Source organism: Talpa occidentalis, unplaced genomic scaffold, assembly GCF_014898055.3.
Source record: "Talpa occidentalis isolate TD23 unplaced genomic scaffold, MPIMG_talOcc4v2.1, whole genome shotgun sequence".
Classification (NCBI taxonomy): Eukaryota; Metazoa; Chordata; class Mammalia; order Eulipotyphla; family Talpidae; genus Talpa; species Talpa occidentalis.
The window spans coordinates 89,120,155-89,135,772 of NW_026555331.1; the positions used below are offsets into that span (position 1 = coordinate 89,120,155).

The window sequence follows — 15,618 nt, forward strand, 5'->3', positions numbered from 1 at the left end:
AGTTTCCACTTCACTGAACATTTGTTCTGGCTCAAAACACTTTTCTGTGAGCTTAAGGAGTTAGCTGATGGCCCTTCTGATTATATTTGAATTAAGCAAAGAGTCTAAAATTCGAGTGCCAACCCTAGTTCACAGTCAAGGTAAGATCAATAGTTTTACTTCACCACATTGCTACTCTCAACCCACGAAAAAAATTCAATAGACTTCCTCTTGAAGCACATTTCCTAAGTGTGTCATTTTTCTTGTGCAACGTTTTATGTCTCAAATTAATTACTTTTTCAATTTTAGCAGTAGAATTTTCTCTTCCACTCAGTGAGCAGTTTTTCTGTTCCTTGGAGCCCTGAGTCCAGAATCCCTTTTTCTGCTGTGTGTACTGAGCATATGGTGGATTTTCTTGAAGTGTAGAACTGAGCTACTGCCAAATTTATCATTTTCCTCTCTAATTTATTCAAAATTTCTATTTTCTAACAAAAATTTGTCACTATCCTAGAATTCTTCAATTTTGTTGTGCACACCAATATTTAGCTTTCCTTGGGAAGTGGGCCATCTTCCCCCATAAAACATACACTTTTCAAGAGAACAAAACAGTCTCACAGTGATGTGGGTGCAAAGTGGTATATTTATATCATCCCATAGTAAAATCACTCATTCCCAAACAGCAGCTACAAGCACATGTCACTGAAACGTAAGGGGCAAACCTACGCACATTCCAACATTCCTGAAGCCAGGATGTGTCCGGCAAATGATACCCTGTCAATTGTCTGGAACTCAATTTTCTCTCTTCATGTTACATAATATGGTATAAGATGTCACAGCACTAATTTCTTATATTTAATGAAATACAGAATACTTCTCTAAACTTCAGTAACATTATACATCCCATACACGTCACAGACTTTTGGGGCCATTTCTGTATAACAGAAAAAGAGCCTGTGAAGCAAAGAAGGCCAAGTGTTGCTGTAAATTGGAATGAGCACCTTGACAGAGCAAGGAGCCCAGCCACACAAAAGCAAGGGCTGAGAGCTGGCTTCCTACATGGCCTCTGGGCTGGGGTTCTAAGAATCAGTGCTTGAACGCTAGGCGAAGGGTAGGAGTGTTCTGTATTGTTGCAGGTAGAGGGAAAGCAATGAACACATTCTTCCATGGTAGAACTAGTGATGTATGTGTGTTAAATCAACCATAAGCATTTGTGCATTGCAGTAACTAAAAGACAAGAGGCGTCAGTGATGGGAGATAGTTAGGATGATATCGAAGGGTACCTTTTGTCATTTTCAGCATTTACACAGATTTTGGAGGACAGACACCCAATGCTCTTTATTTTACTTTTAGTGAGCACCTTCTCTGTCCTCCTGTTTTTGCCAGAGAGTTTGTCTTTGACAATCTGTATTACAGACGTAGGAAGACTATGGCGAGTCTCTTGGATTTTGCTTCCAATTTCAGGATACTAATTTATATATTTTTCTCCTAATTCCATCTCTCTGTTATTATAGAGGTAAACTTTTTCTAGAAATATTATGAGTTTTTAATATTTTTTCTTTGGGTTTATTTTTTATCTTTGGGTTTATTTCTCTGCTGCATAACCTCAGAATTAATAATATAAAACATATAATTTAGAATCTAGAGGTAGCTGAGAAGCAATGGGATGAATTCCCTTCTTCTTCAAATGGGGACGTGATCCAGAGAGGAGACTAGTGCACCTGCCGGAACAAAGCCAATTAGTTTCCAAGCCAGGGTTTTAATCCAAACTCCATGACTTGCCTAATAAAAAGAAGCAATACAAATTTGTCAGCCATTCTCAGTATCAAGTTAAAAAATAATTTGTATATTTTTTTGCTCAAAGTGTTTTTCTCATCTTTTTTTCCCCCCAGAGGTGTTCTTCAGTCAAGAAATATGTTTATAATTTCTCATGAAGAGAAGGAAATATTTTAAGTACAAATACTGAAAGTTACAGAGAAACCGGGACAAAGTAAAACAATTTCTCCAGGCATAATTAGCTAAATTATTATTTTTAAAATCTTGACTCATCAAATTGTGTTCACACATAGTTGAGAAAATGAGATTCCTACAGAGGGTGGGAAAATTAATTAGCCTTCCATTCTTTCAAAAGCTAAACATTAATTAATGCTATTTTGACTAGATTTTTGTGGATGTTTTTCCTATTTCTCAGCTATCACAGTTTTTTCTTTCAGATTTTGATAAGTTATGATTACTTGAGCATTCCATGTAACTTTAAATGAATTCTGTTCCTAGTTGAATTTTGTGTCTCTTGTAAATGATTTCTGATATTTCATAAATTCACAAGTAAATGCAAATCACAACATACTTTCATTTGTGAGTCATGTTTTAATTTTGTGAGTCAGCAAATCTTACAAGAGAAAAACAACTCTAACCTTATCCAAGGCAGCTGAAAGATGGATGAGGTTTTATTTGAGCCCTACACATGCAAGTCACCATTAAAACTTGAATTTTCTGTTAATGAATTGGGGTCATAGAATATTTTTAATATGAACATTTCATTTACATTTCAAAACAGCTCAGGTATTACCCATATGCATTAATTAAGTATAATGACTCCCTGAATCTATTAATGTCACCTTCCTAAAGCAAATATTTTTAATGTCAAGATAGGTTGTCTCCCAATATGCTGTGTAATATAAAAGCCGATAAACTCATGACCCAGCCACATTTTCTGCCTACAAGTCACTTCACTTCTCTGGCTTCATTTTGCTCATCTATAAAAGAACAGAATAGGCTTGCTGACATCTAGGGTGCGCTCAGACACAAAAACTATAAGCTAATTTAAAATACTCTGAGAGACATTTTTATCTAAGAGAAAGCTTGAAGATAATGCACGCAATTTCTTTCTTTTTAAAGATGAGGATATTGAGGTTTGAAAAATGGAGAATTGCTCAAAATCAGGTAAAAGACCAAGTTTCAAGGAGGAATGCTGGAATGGAAACATTAATCAGTCAATTAGCTACCTGGTGCTCTTCTCATTCTCTCCCTTTAGTCCAAGAGATTTTCAAAGGAAAATATCAAATACCAAATACAGCATCTCATATTCAAGAAACTAAAAAAAAAAAAAAAGCATAGACATTCTCTAAAACATTTTCACCCTGAACATTAATATTCATTGAAAATGTTTCCACAGGGCCTCCCTGGTGACACAGGCCGTTGAACGCAGTGCTGTGAAGCTGCCTGCAGCTTCTGCACCACCGGTTCGATCCTGGCCTGCCGGCGAGGGTCCCACATGGCGCGGCAGACCTCTCCTGTCTCGCCCGCTGCTCCTCTTAGCAGTGTATTTCGTCAGTCTGCCTATTCTGTTCCCCGCTCTGTTTCTGGTGAATCCTCTCAGCCTCCCGTGTATCTGGCCTGTACCCCAGTTCTTGTATAAATAAAATAAATCTTGGGAAAAAAGTTTCCACGAAGCAAACTAAACCACAAAATTCAAGTCAAGGTCTTGCCTTGTGTCTCTTGCTTAAAAGCCCTACTTGCAAAGAATGAGTGTTGGTGAATTTTGTGCTATAACCAAAACCAGGACAACAATAACAAAGAGGCTAGCATTTGGAATCTAACAGTGCTCAAAAAAATCTCCTGAAGCAAATGCCATCAAATAGATTAGAAGCTTGGAAACAGAAAAAAACAGGGTACTATGGCTAAAGAAGAGAGTCACTTAAAAATTCTTGCTGTATAAATTATATTCACAAGTGATTTTATGTAGTTTGGTTTATGTAGCTTTCAAATGTCAATTCAAATTTAGCATAAGGATTTTAATCTCTTTTATGGTGACTTTTTCTCCAAAAACTTAAAACGGTGAAGACTAAAGGAACATCTTAGTCAGACAAAGATCTCAATAAACTTCTAAGACGTACTCAAACTTCAAACTTCAACTGCCAACACAGATATTGAGGCTGGACTAATGCACTCCTTAAATTATACTTCAAAACTGAATTTTATAATTGAATTTATAATTAAATAACCTAGAGGTTCTTACAAACATTATTTTAAAGAATACCAACTTGAAAGATTGTTGAGTATTTGAAATATGGCTAGTTAGTGAAATAAATACATGCTGAATTTTGAATATTTAATATCCCCAAAAGTGAAATATCTTATTAATAAAACTGTATTTTCTATTTATAAATAAAATTATTTTATATTGATTTGTTTACATACATTTAAATTTTGTGTGACTATGTTGCTATTATGTATTGTATATAAATATATATTTACACATTCTATTTTATACCTAATAATGCTTTTTGTTATATGGTATTTTTACATTTTGTGCTGAAATAATATTTCTAATATATTGGGTTAAATAAAAACATTATCTAATTTCACCTACTTCTTTTAATTTTTCATACATACCTAGGAAACATTTAAATTACATATATAGTTGCTATTGTATTGTTATTGACCAGCTTTAGTCTAAGGCATTTAGGAAGTTAGCAAAGAACTAAAAAATTAATTTCATAAATCATGTCACCAATATTCTGTACAAATAGAAATACCTTTAAACAGCTCTTTCTCCCCAGAATCTCTTGATAATTATTCTGTCCTAAATGTCATTACAAAAATAAATCTCATATATACATATCTATATATTCAAAGATCTTATGTGTGTATGTATATATAGTCTTTATAAATGCCCTACAAAATGGTTGAACTCCACATTTTTGTAAGTTGCTTTAAAAAAGTCAAAACCTATGTGCAAAATGTACCATTTGTTTCAAAGCAGATTCATGGGCATACTAAATGAAGTGTGTAACACTATCAAAAGTAAAATGATAAGGAAAATCTCTCACTATACACACACACATCTGCAAGTGAAATAAATATAATTTATATAGAAATATGACTAATAATATAACTAAGAAAAAGTGAATGTACTGAGCGCAGTTCTCTGAAACTACACAGAAGCATGATGTAAGCAATCAAAATAATCAGGGAGCCCCTAATGTTTCCAAGGTTCTCTATCTTTAAGGTTAAATCAATAATTTAAAGCCTCTTAAAGAGAAATCATCCTATATGCCTACATAGGATATGCCTACATAGGATAACTGAGAGGTAGGGAAGAATTTTTGGGTTATTTGGTCCAATCTGCTCTTTTCATAGGTAAGGAACTGAGGCCAGGACTAAAAAAAATTTTCCAAGCCATGGCATAAGGCTTCTTTATTAGTCTTCAATCACTGCCACAAAAATATGGCTTACAAGATGTCCATGCTCTGTGTCAGCCCTGTAAAGAAACCACCACCAGCCCTTCTTTCAGCAGATGGCATGTATTCGAGAACCTTCTTTGGTAAAGCTGTGGCTGCTAAATGATGTTTCAGTTCAGGCTGGTTTAAGAGCAAGGGATAAAGGCAGCCCTGGCAAGTAAGGAAGAAGAGGGCCTTAAAATAAAAGTCAGCACACGGAGAGCAGACAGAAAAAGCAGGCTCTGTATTTTCATGTGCACCAATGAGAGTCACCTTTGTTTATACTGGGTCATCTAGCATGTGTTATTTGAGAATCAAATAGGAGATCTCTTTTCAGGTTCTCTCTACTTTCTTAGGGAAGCTTTTATGGGATTAAATAGCAGCAACATCCAGAAGCAGTTTTTGATGGGGGTCAGGGAAGACAGGAACATGGACATATACCTGATGGTGCAGATATAGCTGCCAGGGAGAATAGGCAGTGAGTAGCACAAAGGCACTAGCTCCAGGTCAGGAGGACAGAGAAGAGGGAAGCAGGAAGCTGAAAATGGGGAGTGGCTTGGCACCTTTGCAGTTTACCTACTTCACAACAATGCCAAGGGTGCCTATGGCAGCACTGAGGAAAAAGAATAAGGTACACGGACACTCAACTCATGGCCTCCAAGGAGTAGCAAGTGGAAGAAAAGTCCCAGGGTGATGAAGAGCATCTCACTTCTCACCCGGGGGACGGGAGGAGTCATCATGGCCTTGACATGGCATGGCCCCTTCTCTCCAGAGGGACGGCTCTCACCATGCTTGTCCCTCCCCTCATTGCCCCCCGCCCCCCAGTATTCTTGCTCTTTCAAGTTAATCATCCTCCCTGCTTTTCCACCTTGAACCTGTATTCTTCAACTTCTTTCTTATCCAGTTACCATATATTGTCTTTTCTTCACATATTTTTGTGAAAACAATAGTTTGGTTCCTTTCTCCAACATACCAGAGAAAATTTTTTACGGTGAACTCAACTCAAGTTCTCAGCTTAGTAGACCTGCTACCTTTCCTTCTTGAAATGTCTCACCCCTGCTTTCTCAGGAAACACCTTCTACACTTTTGTGCTTTTTCAATTTTCTATGTTAGTTCCTTATCTTTTGTGTACACATCTCAAACATCAATGATCTACAAAGTTGCAATGTTGGACGTCTCCTATTATACTTGCTCTCTCTAGGTAATTTGATCTATTTGCATGGTTTCGACCAACAGCTGTGTTCCAGTGACTTCCAGAATTAAACACCTCTCCAGAGAAGACAGTAGGGAGCTGGAGGTGTGGATTTGTGTACTCTGGTGGAGGGGTTTGATTTCCATCTCCCTACCATAATCTTCATCTGGGCAGTTCCGTGGGCACTTAAAATTTAGCACATCTTAGCTGAAATGAAACTTATCTCACTCCATCTTCATCCCCAACTTGTTCTTCATTTGGGCCTTAAGTTAACTGCCAGCACAAAATCTAATGCGTGACCCAATTTGGAAACTTGACTACTTCTCTCATCTTTTGCAGCCAGTCTCCAAGCTCTCTCCATTCTACCACCTAAGAAGCTATTAAATTCATCATCTCCATTCTGTAGTCACAGTGAAGACTTAATCTAGCCCTTCAGAGGTAACACTACCCCTTTAATCTGCCCATTCCAATCATTTACACTATGGTCTGAAATAGTATGATAAAATGAAAATCAAAACATACCATTCTCTTGAAGTGCCTTGGTTGCTCTCTCTGGCCTCTAGAGAAATCTAAGACTCAGCCAAAAAAACCCAAGCCCCTTGACATTCTGGCACCCTTTCCAAAAATTTTTGTTACACCGCACAGAGAACCATGCTTTGTCATTTCATTATGTAACAAGTTTCCTGAATACACTATGGCTTTGAGAAGTTTCCTACCACTTGAAATGCTCTTCCTTTCCTTGTTCACTTGGCCAACTTACACCTTACCTAATGACTCTCCACAAATGTCACCTTCCAAATGAAGGCTTCCCAACTCAACATTCACTCTTCCACCCTCCCTATTCTTACCCTCCCCACTGAAGAATTAACTGCTCCACATCAAAGATACCCTGCCACTCCCAATGCTCTCTTGCAGAGAGCGAATGAGGCCTGCATCTACTGCCCCAGACTGCAAGTCCATTAAGAGCCGGAACCCTAATAGTTTATTTTTTCCTCCTTACCCCATGGTACCAAAACACAGTAGGCATCTAGTTAAATATGTGCTGAACAAGGAGCATTACATGCTATTGGTTTACTAAGCACTTTACATGTGAGAAGTACTTATCTCCACAGCAATGCTAAGAAGGGGGCAGCACCCTGCTTTTGCAATAGTGATAAAAAAGAAAATTTAGGGCCTCCCCGGTGGCGCAGCGGTTGAGCGCTGGGTTGCGAAGCTGCCCGTGGCCTCTGCGGCGCCAGTTCGATCCCCGGCTGCTCCCCGGCCACCAGAGGAGGGTTCCACATGGCGCGCAGACCTCTCCTGCCGCCCGCTGCTCCCCTCAGCAGTGTACTTCGGTCCTTCTGCCTGCTCTGCTCCCCGCTCTGGCTCTGGTGAATCCTCTCATCCTCCCGCGCTTCTGACTGTACCCAGTGCTTGTATAAACAAAACAAACAAACAAATAAAGAAATAAATAAAACATGCCTCTATTAAAAAAAAAAAAAAGAAAAAGAAAATTTAGGTGAAGTAATTTGCCTAAAGTCAATGACCAGTAAGTTCAGGTGTGCTTTTGACTCTGGAGCTCCTATTTTTTTAATCAATCCACTCTACTCCAGGATGAAGGGCAGCTCTTAATAGACTCTAAAACTATTTCTCTTAGTAACAGGCACTGTGTTAGTCTGAAACCCATTAACACCATGGTGTCTATGGACAACAAAAGCTACAATTGTTGATAGACTCTTAGAGGCTATCAGAGTTCCTGCCAATAAGGAGATGGGGTACTATTTATTACCATTAGTAACTTGGTCTGTGGCACTACCCCCAGAAACATGCGAAGAGGGCTGATTTCCCCTGAGGACCATTAGACGTCAGACAGAGGTGTCCGTGCCATATTCTGGGAACAGAGAAATGGTTGTGCGAGATGATGATGGTGAATAATTGGGTGGGTTTTAATGTGTGTGCTGGGAAAATAGTTGCAGTGCTTTATGGTTACTCTTTCTACAAATAAATACTCTCACAAACTAAAAAACTGAGAGGATCTTTGTACTCAAATGTATTCTCTCATGGTTAACAATACACTTTTAGAGAGCTGGAGAGAGTTCTCATCATAGGCAACATTATTTTCTCAGGTCCTTATGAACTTCTCTCTCCCAAGGTTTACACTGGAACAATTAGTTACATTAAGATAGGTTGAGGAACTACTTTTCAGCACTGTGAGATATGCTTCGTGCACATTATTGCTTATCCTCAACACTGCCAAGGAGACATCACCCTCATTTTATGGATAAAGCTCACAATCAGTCACCTCAAATAACTAGCCTATAGTCACACAGAAAGCAGGCTTTGTTTTAAAATCATGCATGAAATGTCCTACTAGATATAGTCAGTCGTACCTGGTCTGGATTAATTCATTAGTATTTGTGAAGACTTTTTATCTGCATGCACACAGGGTAGTTAGCTGCTGGGGTAGTGAAAGCATGATCAACTAGGATTTAGAGAGGTTCAAGGCAGTACCCAATACCCAGGGCACATCATGCCTATAGTCTTAATTTTCTTATCATGTAGATGGGGATTTAACACCTAATTACCTCAAAGGGGGTTGAATATTAACAATCTAGTTTGCCAAAGTACTTTGTTAAGGAAGAAAGCAGAGGCCCATCTTAGCAACTATTTTGGATAAAGGGTTTGTATAGTGTTACTCAAAAAGCAATGGTAGGAAGTATCAGAACCACAAGAGGTATTTAATAGTGGAGAAGCAAGGTAGGAATCACATTTAACAAGTCCCCGGATGATCCTATTGCATATAAAAGTCTGAGAAATACCAGGTTATAACAGTGCTTCTCAAACTTTAATGTGCACATGAATCATTTGGGGATGTAGTTACAGTGCAGATTGATAGTCAGTGGTACTAGATGGGTGGGTGGTGGTGGGATGGTGAGACTGAGATTTTGCATGTCTAACAAGCTCCCAGGGAAAGACAGTGTTACTTGTACATGAAAAATCACAATTGACTGGCAGGGGTAGGATGACCTATCCACACTGAAACAAATTACCTTTGCTTTGCTCCTGGACAATTTGCATTCCCCAGCTTCTTGGAATATTCCAGAAAGCCCAAGCTCTCAGTACTAGTAAAAAATCATTTGAGCTACTTGACACTAAAACATTCCCTACCATATGTAAAGTAGCAACATCCTTTTCAGGTATTGACAGCACCTATGTTCAGTACCTGAAAGAATAATCCCCCTACTTGAGCCTACTTACTATGCAAATTCCCTTTAATCTCCACCACAACCTCATGGGTAGATATTCTTGTTCCAGATAAGAATATGATGTAGAATTTAAGTAACCTGCTCACGGTCATGTGACTAGTTATGTGTTTGGGGGAGTGTTTCCAGTTCTGCTTTATCAGGATCCAAAGACTGTTTGCTCTCTGCAATTCCTTCATGGTGCCAGATATGACTGTGTTACACAACATGACAGCTTGGGGAAAAAAATGTTCTCCTGCATTATTAGTCTTTGAGTGTAGGTTCTGCTAGACAGACAGGGCAGGAATGGGGGTAAATTCAGCTAATTAGTGATTATGCTGCTTCATGGACAAAAACAAACAATAGACACCTTTGTCCACGGTTCCCATAATCTGACAATACAGATGGAATAAAAAAAAAGAGACACAGGCCAGTGCTTTGATCCTAGCTACTATCATCTACCCTCAAACTTCTAGTTTCATGGCTTAGCCAATAAAGCGGAAAAATTCTCCTTGATCCTATTTACTTCCTTGTCTTCGTATGAGGTTTCTGTAATAATTTGTTTTAGATTTATTTTTATTTATTTATACATACAAGAATGGGGGCAGAGGCCAGAGGGGCAAGTGGTAGGAGGACTGGATTCACCAGCAACAGAGTGGGGAGCAGAACAGGCAGATCTACTCAAATACACTGCTGAGGGGAGCTGCGGGAGAGACAGGAGAGTTCTGCTGTGCCATTTGGGTTAGCTCCTGGGCTGGGGATCCAACTCATGCTAACCCCTTGCATCGCAAGGGAGGCCCAGTTCCTGTAATCTTAAAAATTCACACCAACACAACTGTAACTTATGTCATTTCACATTACCACACTTCCGTCCCTCTGATAAAACTGCCTAAACCTTAAAAGAAATGTACTGATAGTCAAAAAACATGGAAAATGCAGTAATTTGAAAGGTTCTGAAAGGTTTTGAAACGCAGTAATTTGAAAGGTTTTCTTTTGAATAGCAGTATTTATATTTTTCATTAATGTGGAAATGGAGAGAAATGCATGGCAATGAAGAGGATCAGAGAAAGCAGTCAGAAAGATTCTCAAGTGTACCAAGTGGGGGGAAGCAGCTAAAAATAAACCCTCCAGGCATTTAACTTCTAGTGTCTTTAGCATTTAATGATTCATTCATAGAGTCTCCAGGGTCAGCTATTTCTTTAACCTCCAGGCACTCCACTTTTGTATGTAGTGCTCAATTGTTTAAGTGTTGTTTCCTAAAGATTTATCTTTAACAACAGTACAACTATTTACCAATATAATGCAAAAAAAAAAAATACAACTGGAAATCCCTATCTTCTGTAATTATATATAAGACAGCCTAAAACCAAACAGTGGTATTTGAACTATTAAAGATTATAAACTAACTTTGTCACTCTGGTATTCGTCATACATGATTTTTCAAAAATGAAAACTGAAACCTAAAAAGAAACTGTTATGAAAATCCACTTAAAAGTATTTTGAGAGAAAGAGAGCGCGCGAATCAAACAGCAGGTAAGAAACTGAACTGAATCTATAACATTGATTTCAAACTAATAGGCATTTCCTATTTCACTCCCCAACCCCACGCAGCCCACTCAGAAGACCTAAAGCAGTGCTTCACAGAAACCAATGTGAGATTCTTCTGGAGATACTTAACTGAAATGTTTGGACAGGAACATGTTTGCAATGAGTCATAATTTATAGACCTAATGACCACTGCCTTAATGTGCCTTTCTCCCTACACTCATTACCCTGCTCAAGCCAGCTAATGAGATATTTTCCAAGCCCTGAAAATTTTTATCAAGTTATCAGACCTCAGTTAATAAGGATGCCACCCAGCACCCTTTCTGATGCTAATTTTTTATGCCATCTAAAGGGAAGAGAACCTGATTCCCTTTTCTAAACTGTAACTCTCTCGAACCTGGCGATTAATGCTTTTTGCCAGCGAAAGGGCGCAGGACCTTTAAGTCCCCCAATGAGAAACCGAGGGGTCTAGAGGCACTCCATGTAAAACGACAGTGGGAGAGGTTAATGGGGAGCCGCTCCCGGCAAGGGCAGACGTAACAACAGGATATGTTCATTCCTAGAGGAAGCAGGAGCTGCAGTGGCCCTAGTGCAGGAAAGGCGGAGTCAGCAGCACCCAAAGGAAACGAGCGCGCCAGGATTTCGGGGATCTGGCAGCTGGGGGACTCTTACTCTAGTCGGGTTCGAGGCTGTTGAGCACCTCGCCCTTTGTGGACCAAACTCAGGCCTCCTGGCACTAGTGGTTATAACGAGGTACCCATCTGCTCCCCGCCACCTCCGCTAAAGATGACCCATTTGGCGAAGAGCAAAAGCAAACACCAGGCGCCCCGGCAGGTGAATTTGTCAACAAGTCGGCCCTGGTCACAAGTCCCTGCCCAGAAGGACGGTCCAGCTCCGGGGGTCGGAGCCGCCGGGCCGGCGAGGCACGGCGTGGGTGGGGTGCACTGGCGCCGATGGGGGTGCGCCAGCGCGGGGCCGGAGATGGGGCCCTCGCCGGGAACGCGTCGCTCCCGCTCCCCCGGGGCTGACGCACGCTCTCCCGGCGCGCGCATCCTCTGCCCTTCCCAGGCCCGAGAGGTGATCCGGGGAGGGGAAGGGGCTGAGGCGGCTCTCGCACCTTTGGGGCAGCCGAGGCGACCGCGAGTCGCCCGCTGCCCGCGAAGGGCGCAGGAGGCCGCCCCAGGCGGGCGCCCCCGACCGTCCCGGCTGCCGGCGTCTCCCGCTGCCGCATGCAGCCCGCCCGGCGCGCCCCCGCCCCGGCCCCGGAGGGCAGGTACCTCGGAGCCCCGGCCCCCAGGAGCCTCGCGGCCGCGGTCCGAGCGTCCCTCCAGCTCCTTCATCCGACGTCAGCGTCAGCAGAAGGCGAGGGAAGGGGGCGGGGAGCACAGGAGCCGGCCCTTCCTGCGGCGGCCGCCACCAGCCGGAATAGCAGCCGGCGGAGCCCGTGCGCGCCGCAGCGCAGCGCAGCAGCCGGGGGGAGCCGGGCCCTCGCCGCTCCGCGAGTCCCGCGCCCCGGGCGCCGCCGCCGGCGCCCACACCTCTACTCCCTCCGGTCCCGAGACGCCCGGCGGGGTGACCCTCCCAGCTAGTCCCCGGCACTCCTAAGAGGGAGGGGGCGAAGGCCTCACCTCCTTTGGGGCGGGTCCGGGATGGGGGGAGTGAGTCTCCCTCTCTCTACTCTCTGGGGTCTTTCCTCGACCCCCATCTCCTGGGGTATCCCCCCCAGCGCGGATCTGCTGCCCAGGGTGACCCCGCCCCTCCTCTCCCGCAGGTGTTCCACGTGTCCATAGCGTTTGCGTCACAATGACCTGGCTGACAGGTGGGAGCAGCAGCGAACGCCCCAGGGGTTCCCTTTGAGCTGTGCAGGGCGCTTGTTTCCACCTTAGATTTCTGTAGCTTTGGAGAACTGCAGACTTCACGACTTCAATGCCCAGAGAAGTTACAAAGAGCAATATTCTGTAGCTAGAAATCCACTTTGGATTTAAAGGAAAAAGGCTGCATTAAAAACAAACCAAAAAACCACGCAGTGTATGTGTACACCTTTCATTTTCATGTATTTATGTATCTTTTGAACTCGTTATTGACATTTATACTAATTTCATCATCTCTTATCCTTTGTCACCAGGAAAGATCCAAACTCTTGTTTCTAGAGTACCCCGTAATGATCACAGAAAGAAAAAGTGTTGGAATAAGTGCTACATAAAATAATCTTATGCTGAAGAGGCAGTGCCCATACACTGTGATTCCATCCCCTCTTTAGAACATATAAAGAAGTTAACTGAAGGCATTGAAACCTGTTACTGATTGAAACAATTTGACCTAGTGGAATGAAAGCCTGTTTACAGATGCAAATAAATGAAATCCACAGATAACATGACTGGAGGGCTTGCTATGTGCCAAGCATATACTATATGCTTTGCATTTAATCCGCACAACACCCCAAGGCTGTATGTAAAATTATTATCCCTAGTTAGCAGATGAAGACCCTACCTAGTGTGCCATTAAGATCTTCAGCTAATTGGATATTAAGTAGGGCTTGAATCTACCATTTTCTGAACCAAGATATTTACCTTAATATCAAGATAGATGCCCGTCAAGATGGGTAAAGAAAAAGTATAAGAGAAAATACTGACCTCCTGATAGAAAGGTAGTAGGATACTTCAGTTTCAGATATTTATATAATTTTTAAACTTTACATCATTCTTTGGATATACCCTTTGAGAATTCTTGTGGTTGCAGATAAATTTGAACCTGTCCAAGTAAGGCACAAAATATAGAGGAGAGCAAACATCAAGTCCTCAATAAATGTTGTGAATAAACAAATAATGTAGATGGGCTACAAAATAGAAAGTTGTTGGAAAGTTGAGATTCAAGAGAAATTTGGACAGGGAAAAATTGTTCACATATATAGTTTTTGATAAGAGGCATTGAAACCTGTTATCCTTTGATAACAGAAGGAGAAAATGAAAAGACAAAACCATTCAAAATCAGGGCCTCCCTGGTGGTGCAAGGGGTTAAGCACCACACTATGAAGCAATCCGTGGCCTCTGCAGCAGGAGTTGGATCCCCTGCCAGCCAGAGAGCAACCCACATGGCAAAGCCGACCTCTCCTAGCTCACCCACTGCTCCCCTCACCAGTGTATTTCAGTCTGCCTGTTCTGTTTCCCACTCTGTTTCTGGTGAATCCTCTCACACCCCGCATCTCTGGCCTATACCCCAGCTCTTGTATGCATAAATAAATATTTTAAAAATATTCATAATCAGAGTTGATGCTAAGAATCTTTAGCTTATTGTGGAATAACCTGTAATTGGGAATCAAAAAAGAAAAAGATTATTTTTTAACATAGTGTAGTGCTATTTCTAATATAGTTACTCAATAATGGTTAGCTGGATACATCGGTTGATAGAAACATTGAGAGAAATAGGACACGAAATTTCTTAACTACAGTGTTCTCTTTTCCACAAATAATGATTTACTAGTTACATGAAAACATATTAGAAACATTATTTATCAAAGACTGGCTTTGTGACAGGTATTCATTACAAGAGAGCCAGTGAAATGACAGGTTACTTGTGTGCTCAGGAGATTCTCTCCAAATGCTGATTGGTAGAACACAGCTTTGGGCAAAGTAAACACAAAAGCTGATTTATGGAATTATTCAGGTTTCCTTTTACCTTTCAAAGACCAAGATGAAAACCTGGGCCACAAGTATAATTACTTCTCATGGAGGCTAAAAATGGTCTCCAAGACAGTGTCTAAAAGTAAGCAGATAAACACTGGTATTATCCAGTCTACGTGGCATGGAGACTCCTTGGATTCTCAAAGAGTTTAAGATAAAACTTGAAATGACTTCTCATCATTATTTTGTCCGTTAGGATAATATTTGAGGAAGGAAATAATAGATTCACATTCACTATACATTGCTCCCACAAGTGCCTTTCCTTCCCTTTTTAAAACTTGCTCCAACAGTAACACTTCCACTTGTTTTTTGTATCAAGCTGTTGCTTTACTCTTGCCCAGTGCCCACAAATGCTAGTATGAACCTGAAAGAATTTCAAAGGAGAGAATAACTGCTGGATTATGGGACCTGAAATTAAGAAAGAAATAATGTACATTTTCTAGAATGTACAAGATGGCAAACTTCTACAGAAAAAAAAAAAAAAAAAACAGAACCCTGACATAGTCAATGATTTTTTTTTTTTTTTTTTTGGTAATTTTCTGGGTTCAAGATATGCTGGTAAGACTACATGAATTTGGAATTGTTTTAGGCTGACATTAATACAGATCCAGAATAACAGGGCATTAAATGAGGTAGAGGTTTATTTTCACTGACATTAAGGAAACTGGAAAGCAGGCAGTCCAGGGCAGGTATGAACTCCACTAAGTCATCAGGGTGTTCCCCCCTCTCTTGATGAACTTATAATTAATTTATGTTAATTAAAATTAACTTCCTTCCCTTCA

The 15,618-nt window shown here is 41.0% G+C and overlaps 1 protein-coding gene across 5 annotated transcripts in view; it reads right to left on the reverse strand.

The window, feature by feature from the left end:
• ICA1 (islet cell autoantigen 1) overlaps positions 1 to 12,933 on the reverse strand; it is a 150,183-nt gene extending 137,250 nt beyond the window's left edge. For 3 of the 5 annotated variants that reach the window (XM_054692388.1, XM_037508234.2, XM_054692390.1), the window contains exon 1: positions 12,785 to 12,933. The gene's annotated coding sequence lies outside the window, so the exon portion shown is untranslated. Of the gene's footprint in view, positions 1 to 12,433; positions 12,537 to 12,784 lie in introns of those variants that run through there. The other 2 variants (XM_054692389.1, XM_054692387.1) reach the window with 2 other exon arrangements.
• Positions 12,934 to 15,618: the final 2,685 nt, after the last annotated feature.